The sequence below is a fragment of the Pseudorasbora parva genome, chromosome 17 (assembly GCF_024679245.1).
Source record: "Pseudorasbora parva isolate DD20220531a chromosome 17, ASM2467924v1, whole genome shotgun sequence".
NCBI lineage: Eukaryota > Metazoa > Chordata > Actinopteri > Cypriniformes > Gobionidae > Pseudorasbora > Pseudorasbora parva.
Genome location: NC_090188.1, coordinates 28,458,294 through 28,476,738, shown reverse-complemented (window position 1 = coordinate 28,476,738; position 18,445 = coordinate 28,458,294). Strand labels below are relative to the sequence as shown.

Here is an 18,445-nt window from a genome sequence, read left to right as displayed (position 1 = left end):
GGGCGAGTTAACAGAGACGCTAAAAACAGACTTCTCTAATCTCGGTTGATAGCGCGCTCCACGCGTCACGGTCAAATGTATTTACATAGAAACCAATGTGAATACATCAAGATTTAAATTCAGAGACAAAAAATAATCTATGCATGACCTGTCATTTTATTCGCATCTAAATATGAGGAGGGCGCTCTCATAGAAAGTCCAAAAGTGTATTCGTATAAGTAATACCCTGTCACGCTGGAGCTACAGCTGAAGGAAAACAATCGTTATGAGAAATGAAACGTGACGACGACAATCAGACGAGTGCGACAATATATGCTTTATGTGTGTTTTTCAAGCCATCTCAATGTAGCCTATTTATTGACAATAAAGTATCATAATAATTTAGCTTTTTTAATGTTTAGTAGGCTATCTTCTGCTCACCACGGCTGCATTTATTTAATCAAAAATAGTTAAACGTAATATTGTGAAATATTATTACAAATTAAAACAGCTTTTTTTCCCTATGTGAATATATAGTAATGTATTCCTGTGATCAAAGCTGAGTTTATCATCATTACTCCAGTCTTCAGTGTCACATGATCCTTCACTAATCACTCTCAGATGATGATTTTATAATCAAGAAACATTTATGATTATTATCTGTGTTGAAAACAGTTGTGCTGCTTAAAAATGTTGTGGAAACCATGATACATTTTATTTTTCAGGATTCTTTGATGAATAGAAAGTTCAATTGACAGCTTTTATTTGCATTTATTAAATAAATTATCTTTTATAATATAAAAAATATCACTTGTGATCAATTGAATGCATGTCTGATCAATAAAAGTATTCATTTATCTCTTTTTTAAATTGTACCACAAATGTTTAGATGGCTTCCACAAATATTAAGCAGCACCATGAGCAGCACAACTGATAATAATCATAACTGTGTTGATCATCAAATGCTCATATGAGAATGATCAGTGAAGGATCATGTGACACTGGATGATGATAAATTCAGGAATAAATTACACTTTACTATATATTCACATAGAGAACAGCTGGTTTATATATATTATATAAATATCATATATATATATATTACTTTGCATAAAATCTATGGAGACTTAATGCACAAGTGTTTGTAGTAAACCAATCATAAAATTGGCATAAAATATAGGAGAAACATATTATAGATATTAGAGGTTATTGTTCAGCAGTGTATTTGATATTTTACCAAATTAAAAGCAAGAGATGCGATAAATTATATCGGTCAAAAAAAAAAATGGTATTACGACATTTCTGTCCCCCTCACTCCTGAAAAGATGGCTACGCCCCAGGTGGTGTGTTTTAACGTATGAAATGCCTGTTAATTATGTGCTTTTTCTGAACTCTTATATTGGGCACTGTTTGCACTTAAAGTGGCTTATTCAATAAAATGTCATCACATTATTTTTGTAGTTAAAGTTTTGGCCGTGTTTTTTTTTCCGGGGGAGTGGGCTGGTTTTGTTGAGCTTTGAGCCCTGCACAGGCCCTGCACAATCCTATGACACACTCCTGCAGTCATTAAAATTGTTCAGCTTTGTTTCTAATGTCCAAGTAGTTATATTTCGTTTAGTTTCTTTATTAAAGTTAATTTAGAAAAATGTTTGGATCATTTTTTTTTTTTTTTTTTTTTTTTTTAAAGTGACAACCAAGCAGTCAGCGGCCGACAGGGGTATGAGTTTAGGGGTGTAAAAAAAGTCAGGGCCCGTAGGGCTTTAAAGTGTCGACCCAATCTGGCAACACTGATCACACATGTAGCCTAAATTTACATTCCAATAAAGGTTATTGATAACATTACTTATAGGCAACTAGTCATCATATCTTCCGCTTCAGGAAACACATGTTAATGCTCAGCAGTAGGCTACACATAATGGTATATTTCCATTGTACTAAAATGCATTCATCTTCAATGGGTATATATGCGGCTGAAACAGGTAGCCAGTGCCTCCCAAATTTTTCAACATTAACATTTTAATATAACATAGTCATTATGGCCTTTAGAAAAGTGTTTTTGAGGTGGGGTAGTGCGCTATAGGCCCCTGTGGTGTGGCCTAAGCTTTTGTCTTTAATAGCATTTTTTTCCTTACATTACTTTTACTTTTATACTTTAAGTAGTTTTGAAACCAGTACTTTTACACTTTTACTTAAGTAAAAAGCTTGAGTTGATACTTCAACTTTTACAGAAGTATTTTTAAACCCTAGTATCTATACTTCCACTTGAGTAATGAATGTGAGTACTTTTGACACCTCTGATCACGCGTCGTAGACATTTAAGCGGAATCACACGGCGTAGACATTCAAGCGGAATCACACGGCGTAGACATTCACGTGGAATCACACGGCTTAGACATTCACGCGGAATCACACGGCTTAGACATTCATGTGGAATCACACGTCGTAGACATTTAAGCGGAATCACACAGCGTAGACGAGATTTGCGTGTACAGACGAGTATTCCTCGTCTGGGATTATGCAGAGCCTTTGAAGCCTTTCGAAGCCATTTGATACTGCATTGATTTGGACCTTCAATATTTACGTTCCAATTAAAGTCCATTATATGGAGAAAAATCCTGAAAAGTTTTCCCCAAATAGTATTTTTTTTTTCACTGAAAAAAGAAACACATGAACATTTTGGATGGAATAAATTATCAGGAAATTTTAAGTTGAATCCTTTAAAGAGATCGCCCACCCCTAAATGAAAATTCTGTTACATGTCCAAATCTGTATACATAAAAAAAAAAATCCTACAGAACACAAAGATGATATTTTGAAGGTCCTTTTGCTTTCTATTGACCTCCACGAAGTCAAGGGGAACCGAAACTGTTTTGTTCCCAACACTGTTCAAAATATATTTCGTGTTCTGCAGGAGAGAAAAAATGTGTACGTTTGAAATAACGGGAGGGTGAATAAATTATAACAGAATTTTAGTTTTTGAGGTGAACTAAACCCTTAAGGGGTAAGATATATCAGGAAACCTCACATATAGGTGTCAGGGAGTGTTGAACTTTTATGTACAATATCAAAAAAAAAAGTCAAATCAAGCCCTTTTTTCACCTTGTTTTTTTCTGAGGGTCTGCTGCTATTTTAAAATGTTTGTTTTTGAATGAAATATGGTAATGTATGACATGAGAGATCCACCCACTCCTGTTTCTATATACAGCGCTGGCCCACACACTTTCACACTGTCTCTGCCTCTTTTTCTTTTCTTTTTTTCAGACAGTTTCTTGTCTCTACTTATATATATATAATGTTTTCTTTTATCCCTGCATGGCTCGCTTTCTGTTGTGATCACAGGCAGAACAAAACCTTCAGTCAATTGATGTACAACACGGCTGTGATGTCATGTCGTGAAATAACACTCTTATTAACATGAAGAAACATTGCATGACTAGTCTTGGGTGAAACTTCTGAATGCGCATCCTGTCGACAATCCCTAATTATCTGTCTTGTTATTGGCCGATAACAAAACCAGTCTTCCTACTCTCTCCTGAGCTCATCATCCCTTTATTAGGCTTACGTAATCTTCCTGGTTTTTGCGGGGTTGTGATTTCTCCCCGGAAGAACCCTGTTAAAACATAATTTCTTATATTATTAGACAATGCTAATGTGTGTTTAACCTTGGAAATTGATAGGTATTCAAAAGAGATGACAGAAGTCGGTAACACTTCATATATATATATATATATATATATATATATATAATTTTTGTTATAATGTTACAATGCTACGGTTTACTGTATTTTTGATTATTTATTTTTTTAAATGCACCCTTGTTAAATGCACTTGGCTTTTTTCAAAAACATTAAAAATGATATCTGCATCTGTAGGTCCCAGGTTGGTTTTGAGTCCCAGTCCATTCCCAGTGCCTGTCACTCAAACTGTTTCTATTTCTCCTTGGCTACAGTACAGGCATAACTTGCTCTCTCTGGGCAGCCAGTTGTCTGTATACCCTTCTCTATAGCCAGCCTGTGGTCACTCAGTCTGTACCTCCTCATTGGTCATTGACTTTGCTCCAGTATTCTGCTGTCTTGTAATCTCTGTTTAGGGCCAATTAACGTCCTGAGGCTGATTATTTGTAATAGTTTGTTTTTGCAGCTTCAGGATCAGCTGAATCAGGGGACTCTTCTCAGTGTTTACTTCATAGTTTTGAGGAGCTTTAAAATTGTAAGAGTTGAGGTAACTCAGTTTTAGATGTTTCCAAAAATCTCTCTCTCTCTCTCTCTCTCTCTCTCTCTCTCTCTCTCTCTCTCTCTCTCTCTCTCTCTCTCTCTCTCTCTCTCTCTCTCTCTCTCTCTCTCTCTCTCTCTCTCTCTCTCTCTCTCTCTCTCTCTCTCTCTCTCTCTCTCTCTCCCATTCGCCTCTGAATATTTAATCAGTTTTAATGTTCTTCTGAAGATGTTTAGTGAGCCACATCTAAAACTATCTGACATATCAGTGTTTCTGTACAGTTAAAATGCATCAGCCTAGTGCCATCAGATCAGATTTCTCAGATTTTGAGATCGAATGGATTATACCGATTAAGAGGACTTTTCTTTTTACTGCTGTAACTATAATTGTTGAAGAAGTGACAGGATTCATCCCAATTATTAAAGGTGCCCTAGAATGAAAAATTTAATTAACCTTGCCATGGTGAAATAATAAGAGTTCAGTACATGGACATCACATACTGTTAGTCTCAAATACCATTGCCTCCTACTTCTTATGTAAATCTCGTAAATCAAAAATTCCACGGAAAAAAAAAGTGTTTCTCAACATAAACCCAACCATGATGCAAGCGTTGGAGATCATTTATATGCACTTATTTTATATGCATCTGTCCAAACATGTTCATTGTCAGGTGGAAATGACGGAGCCGAATCTACTGATGGTTAAACAAGACACTCGAAGATAGCAAAAACGGCTCTCATGACACATGGTTGAGGTTTATTATAATCGGATACCACAACAAATCGTTCGTTTGTTCGGCCCATTTCAAGCAAGCTTTGCTCAGCATCTTCAGCAGCTTAAACTGAAGAAAGGGGCAATTACAACTATATTCCTGCAAACAGTAAGTAGCGATTTATCTACTTATTGACTGTTTAAACAATTTCTGATTAAACTGAAAGTTTCTTACAACAAATCTGAACTAGTCATTTTGGTGAACGAACTGAAAATGAATGACTCTCTTAAAATAATTAAAATTTCCACCACTAGAACGAACTCATATCTCATTCAAATAATTCAAAAGACTCCTGCTGAGCATGATGCAATTGGTCACATGACACAGGAGAGCCAATGACATATTACAATCAATGCTGATGTAATGACGCAATGAGTCACAAGACATATGAGAGCCAATGCAATTTCACTATGAAATCTCAGGTAACCGGCGACAATATTTGAAATTTGATGTGTTCATGATCTTCGGCGGATGGAGATGCTGATCGCTTTTGGGGATTTTCTTCATGCAAATCAATCCTTTGGCCTCAGAAAACTCTTTTGAATAACTCGTGGATGCAGTCGTATGTCATACGTATCCTGTGTTTTATATCATGTTCACACAAATAGGTAGGTTTAGGGATGGGGTGGGGTTGGGTAACATGTTAAAAGGTGTCTAAATAGTGACAACTTCATTCAGAGAAGACATCAGTCTCAGCTGTCAATCATGACGTCACACCCCCCGTTTTTAAAGCGTCAGATAACTAACTAAAACTAACTTATTTTAAAAACGATCACTTGAAATCATGATGATAACTGCCTTCAGTGACATAAACTAACTTTGGGGAAAAAATATTTGAAGTGTAATTTTATTGTTTAGTTTGCCTCGCGTCCATTAGAAAACACAGAGGGGCGGCTATACTGGGACCGGTCACCGGGGGGGCGATCGAGGTGCGAAAGCTTCAGTATCTGAGAGGGAGACTGCAGGGCAGGCTTGATTGTGACCAGATTGTGACGCAGAAGCCACTTGACCATACTTCAGATTTTGATGCCTTAGGAGTGAGAATGGGTTGCAACAGGAAACTCCAAGTACCATACAAAACTAAATAGGATGTCTAATGACAAAGGTTAATATTATTTTGTATTACAAAATACAACTGTAGATACCGTTCACTCGATCCTTCTAGCAAACGTCAACTTTTCCACCATATAAGTTAAAACGATAGTCAATGGAGATTATTACTGAAATGCAGCCTACTTGTTTATTGGTGTTTTCAGGTCATCCGCGCAAGACAGAGCTCGCGTGCATATGGTTATTGACCAGATTGGACATGTTTAGGTAAAACACCGGATAGCATATGTTTTTTTTCACAGAAAAGCTGTTTTGGGGATTTAAATGACTGAAATCTGGGAACCGCACGAACGCGAGCTCTTTCTCGTGTGCAGATGATCTGAAAACACCAATAAACAAGTAGGCTGCATTTTATCAATCTCCATTTGAGATGTTTTTGCTTAGTGCCATTTAGTCAGAGTGGTCAGGACTCACAAGCTGCTTCACTGAACTGCTGTGAGCGACTGAAATGAGCCAATCAGAGCAGACCTCAACATTAATATTCATGACTCTTCCAAATAAGGCAAAAACAGAGCATTACATCCTAGGGACAATTTATAGGGTTGTAAATAGACCTATAAAACTGTATCTGGACAATTTTTGCCCTTAAATAAGCCACATACCCTCTATGTAGATATCAGAGAACAATTAATTGCTTCAAATCATTCTAGGGCACCTTTAAATAGATAGTTCTGATTCTGGATGCCTAGTTGAGGCAGCTTTCCAGTTGTGCTAAGGTACTCAACATTGTAAAACTGTTATTTTTTTATGACGCCCAATGAGATGCTGCTCTTTTTCAACAAATGAAAGACAATACAGGATTGGGTGCGAGTAAATGAGTAAACAAAATTTGGCTTTCCCCTTAATAACCCTGCATGAACACAAATTGTGACAGACTGTTAAATATGAACTGTTTATTCTCTCATTGGCAGCTTCTGCAGTATTATCATCACCTGTGCACTGTGGCTGTCTGTGGAAGAACTAGATCTCTTCTCTTTCTTACACTTGGACTATAATGAGCGGAATAACAGTAAAAATGATTTGAACTGCTGAACTTCTGTGCCTGTGAGGCTGGCTCATTGTAATTAGAGAGCATTTGAGACTATTAAACACATTTCAGCCCTGGATAATGCTGAAGTGTTTTAACTAATTTAATGAGGACCTGACTGAATGTCAGTGAGTCATATCACATCAGGATCCCTTTCTCTCATGAGCTCTTTTTCTCCCTCACACTCTTTTTTGCAACTGTGGTGGATTCATGTAGGCTATAGGAGTGCTGGGAAGCATCTAGCTAAACGATACTAAGTATATTTTTCATTATCGTGACATTAGCTGCAACTTTCTCAAAACCGCGTTGATTTTCTGGAAAAACACTTTCCCCCCTAATGAATAGCAGTATGCAGTGATAAAAGTATGGCTTTTTTGTCACAATATTGTAGGCTTTTGCAGACGCAGCTTTACTGCCAAGCAAATAAAGGTAATAATAAACATACTTACTCACTATATTGTCCACCCTATCTCCCCAGAGTCCCCACATAGCAAATGTTTTCTGGCCCAGCCCTGGGCCACATCACCACTTTTCCCTCGGCCCAAGTACTGCAAAGAATGACGGCCCTGAAGCGGCCCAGTACTGGATTACAGACAAGGGTCACACATGGGCCATAACTGGCCCAAATCTCAGCCAGTTAATCACCCTTAACTGACCCTTAGCCAAAACAGGTTTTATTATCGGTACCAATTCTCAGCCATAAGTTAACCATATCAACACCACCCTTTGACCAGAACCCCCAAAACTGAGCCATAACCTAGCCTAATCTTACCCAAACCATGTGAACAAATAAGTCACAAGAAAATGTAATTTTCAAAATGTGCAACAAAAAAAAAAGCCTGAGTTGTTTACCATGCACATTTTTTACAAACTTACTACGCTTACTCTCAACACACTGCGAGAATACACCAGAACTACTAATACTCAACAATACACTACACAAACCTATCTAATAACAGCTGAGCAAACAATCAAATGAGAAAAATTTACAAACACTTACACAGTAGCTGTCTTCCTGTTGATCAGTGACTCTCTAATATATATATATATATATATATATATATATATATATATATATATATATATATATACATATATACAGGTCCTTCTAAAAAAAAAATAGCATTTTGTGATAAAGGTCATTATTTTCCATAATGTTATTTGATAAAAATCAAAACTTTCAAATAGTTTTGATTCATTGCACACCTACTGAAATATTTCAGGTCTTTTATTGTTTTAATACTGATGATTTTGGCATACAGCTGATGAAAACCCAAAATTCCAATCTCAAAAAATTAGCATATCATGAAAAGGTTCTCTAAACGAGCTATTAACCTAATCATCTGAATCAACTAATTAACTCTAAACACCTGCAAAAGATTCCTGAGGCTTTTAAAAACTCCCAGCCTGGTTCTTTACTCCAAACCGCAATCATGGGTAAAACTGCCGACCTGACTGCTGTCCAGAAGGCCATCATTGACACCCTCAAGCGAGAGCGTAAGACACAAAGAAATTTCTGAACGAATAGGCTGTTCCCAGAGTGCTGTATCAAGGCACCTCAGTGGGAAGTCTGTGGGAAGGAAAAAGTGTGGCAAAAAAACGCTGCACAATGAGAAGTGGTGACCGGACCCTGAGGAAGATTGTGGAGAAGGACCGATTCCAGACCTTGGGGGACCCGCGGAAGCAGTGGACTGAGTCTGGAGTAGAAACATCCAGAGCCACCGTGCACAGGCGTGTGCAGGAAATGGGCTACAGGTGCCGCATTCCTCAGGTCAAGCCACTTTGGGCTACAGAGAAGCAGCTCTGGACTGTTGCTCAGTGGTCCAAAGTACTTTTTTCGGATGAAAGCAAATTTTGCATGCCATTTGGAAATCAAGGTGCCAGAGTCTGGAGGAAGATTGGGGAGAAGGAAATGCCAAAATGCCTGAAGTCCAGTGTCAAGTACCCACAGTCAGTGATGGTCTGGGGTGCCATGTCAGCTGCTGGTGTTGGTCCACTGTGTTTTATCAAGGGCAGGGTCAATGCAGCTATCAGGAGATTTTGGAGCACTTCATGCTTCCATCTGCTGAAAAGCTTTATGGAGATGAAGATTTTGTTTTTCAGCACGACCTGGCACCTGCTCACAGTGCCAAAACCACTGGTAAATGGTTTACTGACCATGGTATTACTGTGCTCAATTGGCCTGCCAACTCTCCTGACCTGAACCCCATAGAGAATCTGTGGGATATTGTGAAGAGAAAGTTGAGAGACGCAAGACCCAACACTCTGGATGAGCTTAAGGCCGCTATCGAAGCATCCTGGGCCTCCATAACACCTCAGCAGTGCCACAGGCTGATCGCCTCCATGCCACGCCGCATTGAAGCGGTCATTTCTGCAAAAGAATTCCCCACCAAGTATTGAGTGCATAACTGAACATAATTATTTGAAGGTTGACTTTTTTTGTATTAAAAACACTTTTCTTTTATTGGTCGGATAAAATATGCTATTTTTTTAAAAGATTTTTTGAGAATTTTGGGTTTTCATGAGCTGTATGCCAGAATCTAGCCTGACAAGCCAGAGTTAACCATATCCACATCAAGATGTTTGGTCTGGAAACTCACCATAGACAGCTCAATCCGAGGGGCGAGATAAACGGTTGTCTTTCAAACTCCCTCTGCACGCGATAGGATAGCGCTACCACCAACCAGAGCAACGAAGGTGAAACGGAGCTTGTTGATAGATTAAACATTCACCGTATCTGGTCGGCTAAACTCAGTGACTTCAATGACTTCAGTGCCGTTCTTTGTTCTTTTCTCAGAGAAAAGCTTAACTCCAAGTCTTCCAGAATCGCAGTCAAAGCTGATTCGAAAGACCGCCGCCGTTCGCCAGTTTCTGTGTTTACTAGAAGCACGCAAGTGCAACTCGGCTGTCGTCATTATGGCCCCGCCCGCTGACTCTATACTCTATAATTGTTTGAGTAGGACCTGTATATATAATGTAATTGTACCCACTTTATATTAGGTGGCCTTATATACTATGTTCTAACATTTAAATTAATCATTTGATACAATGCACTTATTATGTACATACATGTCTTTACATTTAAAAAAATACTTGCATGTAATTACACCTGTAATTACATCTGTAGTTACATTTATAATTACACTGTTTACACTTCCCTTACACCTAACCCTTAAACTTAACCATTCCACCACACGTCCCTAACTTCACCCGTATCCCATCTCAATATCAGTATCAGCAAAAATGTGAACACATTAAGTACATTATGCTCATTTTCTCAAGGACGTAGTAGTTAAGGCCACCTAATATAAAGTTGGACCATGTTATTTTACTCTCAACAAACAGAGCAAATTAAAACAATTTAAATTTAACTTTTAAAAAAAATTACACAATTTTTGTGTGTGTTTCATCGGAGTGGTCCAAGACCTTGGGACATTTGTCGCAACCTTACACACACACACACACACACACACACACACACACACACACACACACACACACACACACACACACACACACACACACACACACACACACACACACACACACAAAGAAAGACTGGATTCAAGAAGTTTATGTGGTTGCTATGGGTTGTAGCCAATTTGACCACTTTAGGAATGAATGAAATGTGAGGACCGCTTCGGTATACAGAGAAAAACCTAACAAATGCTTTAAAATGTTAACCCCCCCCCCCCCCCCCCCAAAAAAAAAATATTGTATAATGTCTACAATACATGAATATATTATGGATACTGACGATAAACTCAAGATCTGACTTCAGTACCCAGAGGAACAGTTCATCTAGTGGCAAGACTCTTGAAATGTAATGTTACATTGTTCATGTTACCAGTATATAATTTAATTAAGGAAATTCAATTTAAAAATGGCAAGAATGTGCTTAAATTATATTATCTATTAATTAAAAGTGCACTATAGTATTTTTGGAGTAAATTATAAAACCACTAGGCCAGTGTTATATATTTTATTCAGTTGAGCTCTTACAATATCCCAAATGTTTCCAACTATTTGTAAATTGTAAGACAATTGCTATTTTAACCAATGAACCGGGATGTGTCAGCATATCGTTTGAGGGAGTCGCCTGTCAATTGCGTCATATCTGTGTTACCCTCAGTTTTATTTAGCAGAAGCGCTTTTCTCTTAGCAGTGTGAACATGTCACAGCAGCTCCGAGCGAACGCATAGAGTAACATCATCACATCATTTTTCAAACACACTTAAATGTATCTAATATAATAAAAAGGGCTCCCTCACCTTATACTCATGACCGGAAAAGCAGAAATAGCGTGCGCGCCCAGCGACTGTGTCCCGTCCCGTCATAATAAAAGTCCCGGTGATCATGAGCCGTGTGTTTGTGTAACAACTGCTCCAGCAGCCGTGTTCAGCTCCACAACACTTGGTCCTGCTCTGCTTCATAATACAGTAATGTTAATAACCGCATCCATGAACATGATTTCTACCCGAGTCCAATTTTAACACTGGCTGTGAGATAAAGATTACATGTCTCAAGAGACAGCGCTCGAACTTGGCATCATCAAACTACGCCTTTGTTTTGAATAGGCGCCCTCTAGCGGACGGAAAGTTGCATAGTGCACCTTTAAAATCTAGTAATTTAAGGATACGTCACTGCTTTTTCATATTAAACTATGTTATTCCCTTAACTAAAACAAGTTAATACATACCTATCTCCTCTGAGTGCGTGCACTTAATCGCTCTGACGTGCGGTGACATTCTGATATCATTTAGCTTAGCCCACTAAGCCAGTTCATTCACTACGGTACCAAACAGAGATCAAGTTAGAAGCGACCAAACACCTCCACGTTTTCCCTATTTAAATACAGTTACACGAATAGTTGAACGATCAAGTATGATGACATAAAACGGGACGCTTTTCTAAGCGGATTAAAAAGGAGAACTATAATGTATGGCAGAATAACACTTCTGAGAGTACTTTGACTCGGCGCAGTAAAAAGTCCCGGCTGAACTGTATTCCTCAGAATCTGGACAGCCCAATCACATCGTGTATAGTTTGCGGGCGGGGCCATAATGACGACGGCCGAGTTGCGCTTGCGTGCTTCTAGTAAATAAACTGGCAAACAGCGGTGGTCTTTCGAATCAGCTCTGACCGCGACTCTGGAAGACTTGAGTTAAGCTTTTCTCTGAGAAAAGAACAAAGAGCGGCACTGAAGTCATTCTTAAAAAGGGAAGATGTGTTCGGAGTTTAGCCGACCGGATACGGCGAATGTTTAATCAGTCAGCGAGCTCTGCTTCACCTTCATGTTGCTCTGGTTGGTGTAGCACTATCCTATCGCGTGCAGAGGGAGTTTGAAAGACCGTCCCTGCGTCCCAATTCGCATACTATCCATCCTAAATAGTATTCGAAAATAGAATTAGTATGTCCCAAATCGTAGTATGTTGAAAAGAGTATTCCAAAGATTCCCGGATGGTTTACTATTTCCGGTCCGAATTCACAGTATGGATCGATGGGCACTCTAACGGCTGATATTGCCCATAAACCATTGCGAGTTGGACGAGGATTCGATTAGAACTACAAACGCAGATAAAAAGCGTTAAAAAACTACAAACATGACGGGTGTGCGAGTTCGACGGTTAAGTAGAGAAGTTTAGATAAAGGGGTTTGAGTGACCAACTATCAATATTTAACCTGACAAAAATATATTTATTCAGTGTTGTCACATTATATTTCACCTGCAGCAGCATTGAGAACTTTTGAAATGACACGTTTGGCCATTAACTTTTAAATGCATCATTATATTTAAACTGTAAATACATGAGGAGAGTCTCTGCATTAAAGACCCACAAATGGCAGATCAACGAGCGGCTACATTTCTCTCCAATACGGTAGGAGATTAAACTGAAAGTGGAGGATTTGAACTGTGACGAATCTGACGATGATTGACAGGGCAGATAAACGGTGACGGGATGCACGTAACTAAGCGACAGAGTCCGTTAAAGATGGCGAAGTAGTATGTCCCGAAGCTTGCATACTTTTCTGCTACACACTCAAAAGTATATACTTTTTCTTCACAAAAAGAGTACATACTTTTAGGACGTATAGTATAAGTAGGAGAATTGGGACGCAGCACGTTTATCCCGCCCCTCGGATTGAGCCCTGTCTATGGTGAGTTTCCAGACCAAACATCTTGATGTGGGTCTGGCTTGTCAGGCTACCCCTCTCCCCTATTGACAGAAATGAGAGAGGGAGGGGGAGACGTTTAAAAAAAAAATCTTACCAGCGTTTAAAAAAAATCTTACCACTTTTGAATGGTAGTAGCCCATGTAGCTAACTACTTTTTTTTAAAAGTTCACTATACGTCTGAGGTCTTATTGAACTATTTTAATTTGGAAAATAGCCACTGTCCACCGACACTTGGTGCATATCATTGAGTTGTTCCTGTCATCGATGCGGTGCATATTCTTTCTCCTTACGGTGCTAATGTGGGAACAAATGGTTTTTATGATTCTAGGAGCAAAAGGGACTTCCTGTTCTTAAATGTTTATGTAGCTTTGAATCTGACAGTAATCGTGGGCAGAGCTGTAATTAGCCCAAGCATGGAGACAAAAGAGATCAGGATGGTTCGCGCTCGACATCACAGGCAGCACGAATCACGATGTGTATTTATCTGGCTGTGTTTAAACGGATTCATGTACTCTCCCTGACTTCAGGGAACAAATATTACAACTGGGTAAGAGAATGGCATCTAATCGTATTGGTTCCAGGAAGGCTGTAGCTTTGAGTGACAGCACTTAGGCCAGTTCTGGGATATACTGCTGCTGATGTGCTTAAAAATAGAGGCATAGCAGCCGGATACCTGAATCTTATCTTAACTTGTATCAATACAAATGTGTATCGTCCTGGGGAAAGAAATCATGCTTATGCATTTAGAAATCTTCACTGCTCTTTGATTGTTGCCTGTAATTTCTCATTTCACTCTATTCCTGCTGGTAATAGATGACGGAGCCCTGCTGTGATTCAATCGAGCAGTATTCTGTGAGCTGTACTTGACCACACATTTGATTGTTAGAGAGCCATGAGACAAACGTCTCATCTGACTGCTCTGATGCGCCTCAGAAAGAGGGACAATTACAGCTCTGAAAAAAATGACACCACTGCAAAATTGTCAGTTTTACTATTTAGGTATGTGTTTGAGTAAAATTACCATTTTTGTTTTATTCTATAAACTACTGACAGCTTTAATTCCAAATAAACACATTGTCATTTAGAGACTGGTCAAAATATAATACTATACTATACTATACTATATTGTACTGTACTGTACTGTACTGTACTATACTATACTATACTATACTATACTATACTATACTATACTATACTATACTATACTATACTATACTATACTATACTATACTGTAATATATAACATAATAATGCAGTTTTTTCAGACCTCAAATAATGTAAAGAAAACAAGTTTATATACAATTTTAAACAACTAATGTTTCAACTTTGAAGAGTTCAGAAATCAATATTAGGTGGAATAACCCAGATTCTTTCACAGCTTTCTGTCTTTCTGGCATGCTCTCTCTATAGTCTTTCACATTGCTGTTGCTGTTAGGTGACTTTATACCACTCTTGGCACAAAGATTCAAGCATCTTTACTTTGTTTGATGGCTTGTGACCATCCGTCTTCCTCTTGATCACATTCCAGAGGTTTTTAATGGGGTTCAGGTCTGGAGATTGGGCTGGCCATGACAGGGTCTTGATCTGATGGTCCTCCATCCACACTTGAATTGACCTGACTGCATGGACTGGACCATTGTCCTGCTGGAAAAAGCAATCCTTAGATTTGAAGAACATTGTCAGAGCAGAAGGCAGCAAGTTTTCTTCCAGGGCAACCTTGTACGTGACTTGATTAATGTGTCATTCACAAAGACAAATATGTCTGATTCCCGCCTCCTGAAGTACCCCAGATCATCACAGATCCTCCAACAAATTTCATAGTGGGCGTGAGACACTGTGGCTTGTAGGCCTCTCTAGGCTAGGTGGTGTACTCCTCAGAAGACCTTATTCCAGCCCTTTACGGTCAAATCTTCATGGTCTTTTGTAGGATGGAAGCAACATAATCTTGCGTAGCCAGAACTTCAGACTGATGGCAGAAAGCCTGGACTCCATTGTAGCTTTCATTGGTCAAGGACCACCCAAGAGGACGTTTGACTGAGCTATAACACAACCAGTCACAGTTCGTTTTGTTCTGCGTTATGTTTAGGGGCGTGAAAATGTATCACGTGCATCTACAAATTATTCATTCATGAACGTTGTTCAAATTAACTTCACACAATTTTGAAAATCCAGCATTTTTAACTAAATGCTGGATTTTCAAAGGTCCTGGTTAAGCGCTCATTGTCACAGTTGTAAACATGACGATATTCTTCTTCCACTAAGGAGTTTGGAGCATAGACTGTAAAAAAATAGGTTTGGTGTCTCAGCATTTGTTTCTAGTCAGGCTGTAAAAGAAAGCAACACCCACGTCTCACAGAATTCAACTAATCAGAGAACGACTTCGAACTCCTGAAGTGTTTCCAGAAAAGTACATGCATCAGACGTTCAGCCAGCAGTCTGATTGACATCTGAGGCTGAGACTAGAAGCAACCTGACGCTCACTGTATCCCTCTGCCTGTAAAGCCAGAGTTGAGCCCTTCTTTTCCTCAGTCAAGACTTTTGGCATGGTCAATAGTTATTTGATTCCAATTACTTTTGAGGTACTAGCAGTGTTTTTGTCACCCAGCTGGTCCTATTTTTTTGGTTCAGAAGAATATTTTGTTCAGTGATCACCCGATCAGTATTTCATTAAGCAGAATGAGGTGTGTCTGTGTTGAAATTCAACAGACACTCGAATGAAATGGCTGCCATGTGGAGAGTGGTTTCTTAAATATTTTCCAGAGATGTCCATTGTATTAGCACACACTCATTTGCAACAGTGTATTTAATCTGCTAATCTTCTAAAAGCAAAGTCAACATTGTCAAATCTGGCCCTATCCCACTTTCATGTTCTGCTTGTTGTATGCAATTAATTAATAAATTCCTTATTATAAATTTACATCAAAATGTACCATGATGCTCCAACTCTTAAATCTCCTTTTTAGCTGACGTTGCTTGGGCCACATGGGTTATTGGTTAATGTTAATGTTAACCAGTAACAGCTCCGTTGTGAGAAATGCAACTTTAAGTTCATGCCATATTTAAAGATGAAGTGTGTAATTTCTATGCTGCAGGCAGCAACAAGCATGTCTGCAAAATTAATGCCAATGAGTTTCAAACTCTCTCACATGTTCTATTATTCAGAAACCATAGCGATGTCCTAAACTCACACTATTGGTTCGGCCCAAACAGTAGTTTGATAGCATTAGTGACATATATAATTACCAATACCATAGTAAACTTATCGCAATAGAGTGGTGCAGGTATGATTTCAGTTTGTAGAATAGAATTTTCCCATAGACTTTTGGATTATCGCTAAAATCGAGCTCTGTGAACAACACAAGTTTATACTTGCATGTTTTTTCCATCAAAATAATTATCACAGATGAACACAACTTGTATTAATTTTGAAGCCTAAATGGAGATGGCAGAAGTAAAAAAAGCTAAAGGTATAGGCTATAAATGGACTACACTATGGTCCCGCGATTTCAATGTCACCATCACTAAGATTCCAACAACTCTATCAATCTCAAAATTTTAAATAGTTTATAAAAGCACAGCTATGAGCATAATAAAACAAATAAAGCAAATAACAATACATTTGAAAAATAGGTGTTACATTATGATATGAACTTGACCTTTAACCTCTAGGCCTACATTGTGGTTTGAAAGTGTATGCCTCTGGTAGTTCTTTGCAGTTGACATTCAGGTCTAGTTTTAATCTGGCATGGAATGCCTACTTTTCATTTTCAAATGAAGTCCTGATGGATTAAATCAAGCCCCTTTCTGCTTTTTTTTTAATATAAAATTTTGTTCTGAAATATGTCTCTTTTTAGAAGTAAAATGCTGACTTTATCTGGCTCATTTAATGGAAAGGCCATTACTGTACTGTAAAACTATAGAAAATCTGGCAGTGCTACAGAGCTGGCGAATGGTGTAATGACAAAGGAAAATCTATCATGTCTGTGAAGTTATCATTTGTCCTCTGGCCCTGTCACAGTTCCTTATATAGGGAAACCTCTTTCCTTTCAGATTCAGAGGCTTATCGACTTATCGACAGGATTTATTTATTTATTTATTTATTTATTTATTTATTTATTTATTTATTTTTTATTTATTTATTTATTTATTTATTTATTTATGTTTAAATACATTCAAGCTAGGAAGAATTATTATTATTTTTTCTAATGGCATCACAGAGAGAGAAAAATGGAAACCCCAGCCCCCCCAAAAAAACTGGGATATGCTCACGGGCGATTTAACAGTCACAATCGACGAGTCATGCCAGGCTTATTGTGGTGTGTGTGAGCAAGATTAAGCAAATGTGTATCAGTGAATACAGTAGAGAGTGTGTGTATATGAATGAGTGTTAATAGATGAGTGTGTACATTTGCAGTTACACAGCAGGTCACCGTCTCTGAGGGTAGAATGAGGTCACAACCCCGCTGTGTTCTGTCTCTGACATTTACAGTGAATCTTAAATTATTAAACATCTGGGAATATATTGATCACTTGAGGTTCATGCTGTCAAGCCTAAACTGTGTTGCTCATTAAAGAACCAACGGAGCTGTAATAATTAGATTATGTCTTAAAGAATGAGTTTTGGCCTCCTTTAAAGTTCCCAGCTGGGGAGATGTGTATCTCTCCTCCTTGTGCTTCACCACTCTCCTTTTTCTCTTCTCTATCTTATGATTTATGTTTTGTTCTCTACGTCATAATTATATATGTACTTTATGCCTCTCTAACTGCAAAGGCAAAGTGTGTGAGCTGGCCGGCTGGTGAGTGTGAGTGATTTAATGAACGTTGACAGCTCTGAGTTATGGAACCTTTACTTGACTTATGCATTCCTTTCTTTACTGTGTATTATTGTAGGATATGAACTTTTTGAATTTGACACAGCTTATTAAATACACTCTATATCACACACATATATAATATATACATAAATACACACACACACACACACACACACACACACACACACACACACACACACACACACACACACACACACACACACACACACACACACACACATATATATATATATACAGTCTTGTTCAAAATAATAGCAGTACAATGTGACTATGCAGAATAATCAAGGTTTTTCATATATTTTTTTTATTGCTACGTGGCAAACAAGTTACCAG

The 18,445-nt window shown here is 38.3% G+C and overlaps 1 protein-coding gene across 2 annotated transcripts in view; it reads left to right on the top strand.

Annotated features, from left to right (window-relative positions):
* The window catches only part of kcnh5b (potassium voltage-gated channel, subfamily H (eag-related), member 5b), a 77,143-nt gene that overhangs the window by 497 nt on the left and 58,201 nt on the right, over nt 1-18,445 (top strand). The window lies entirely within an intron of this gene.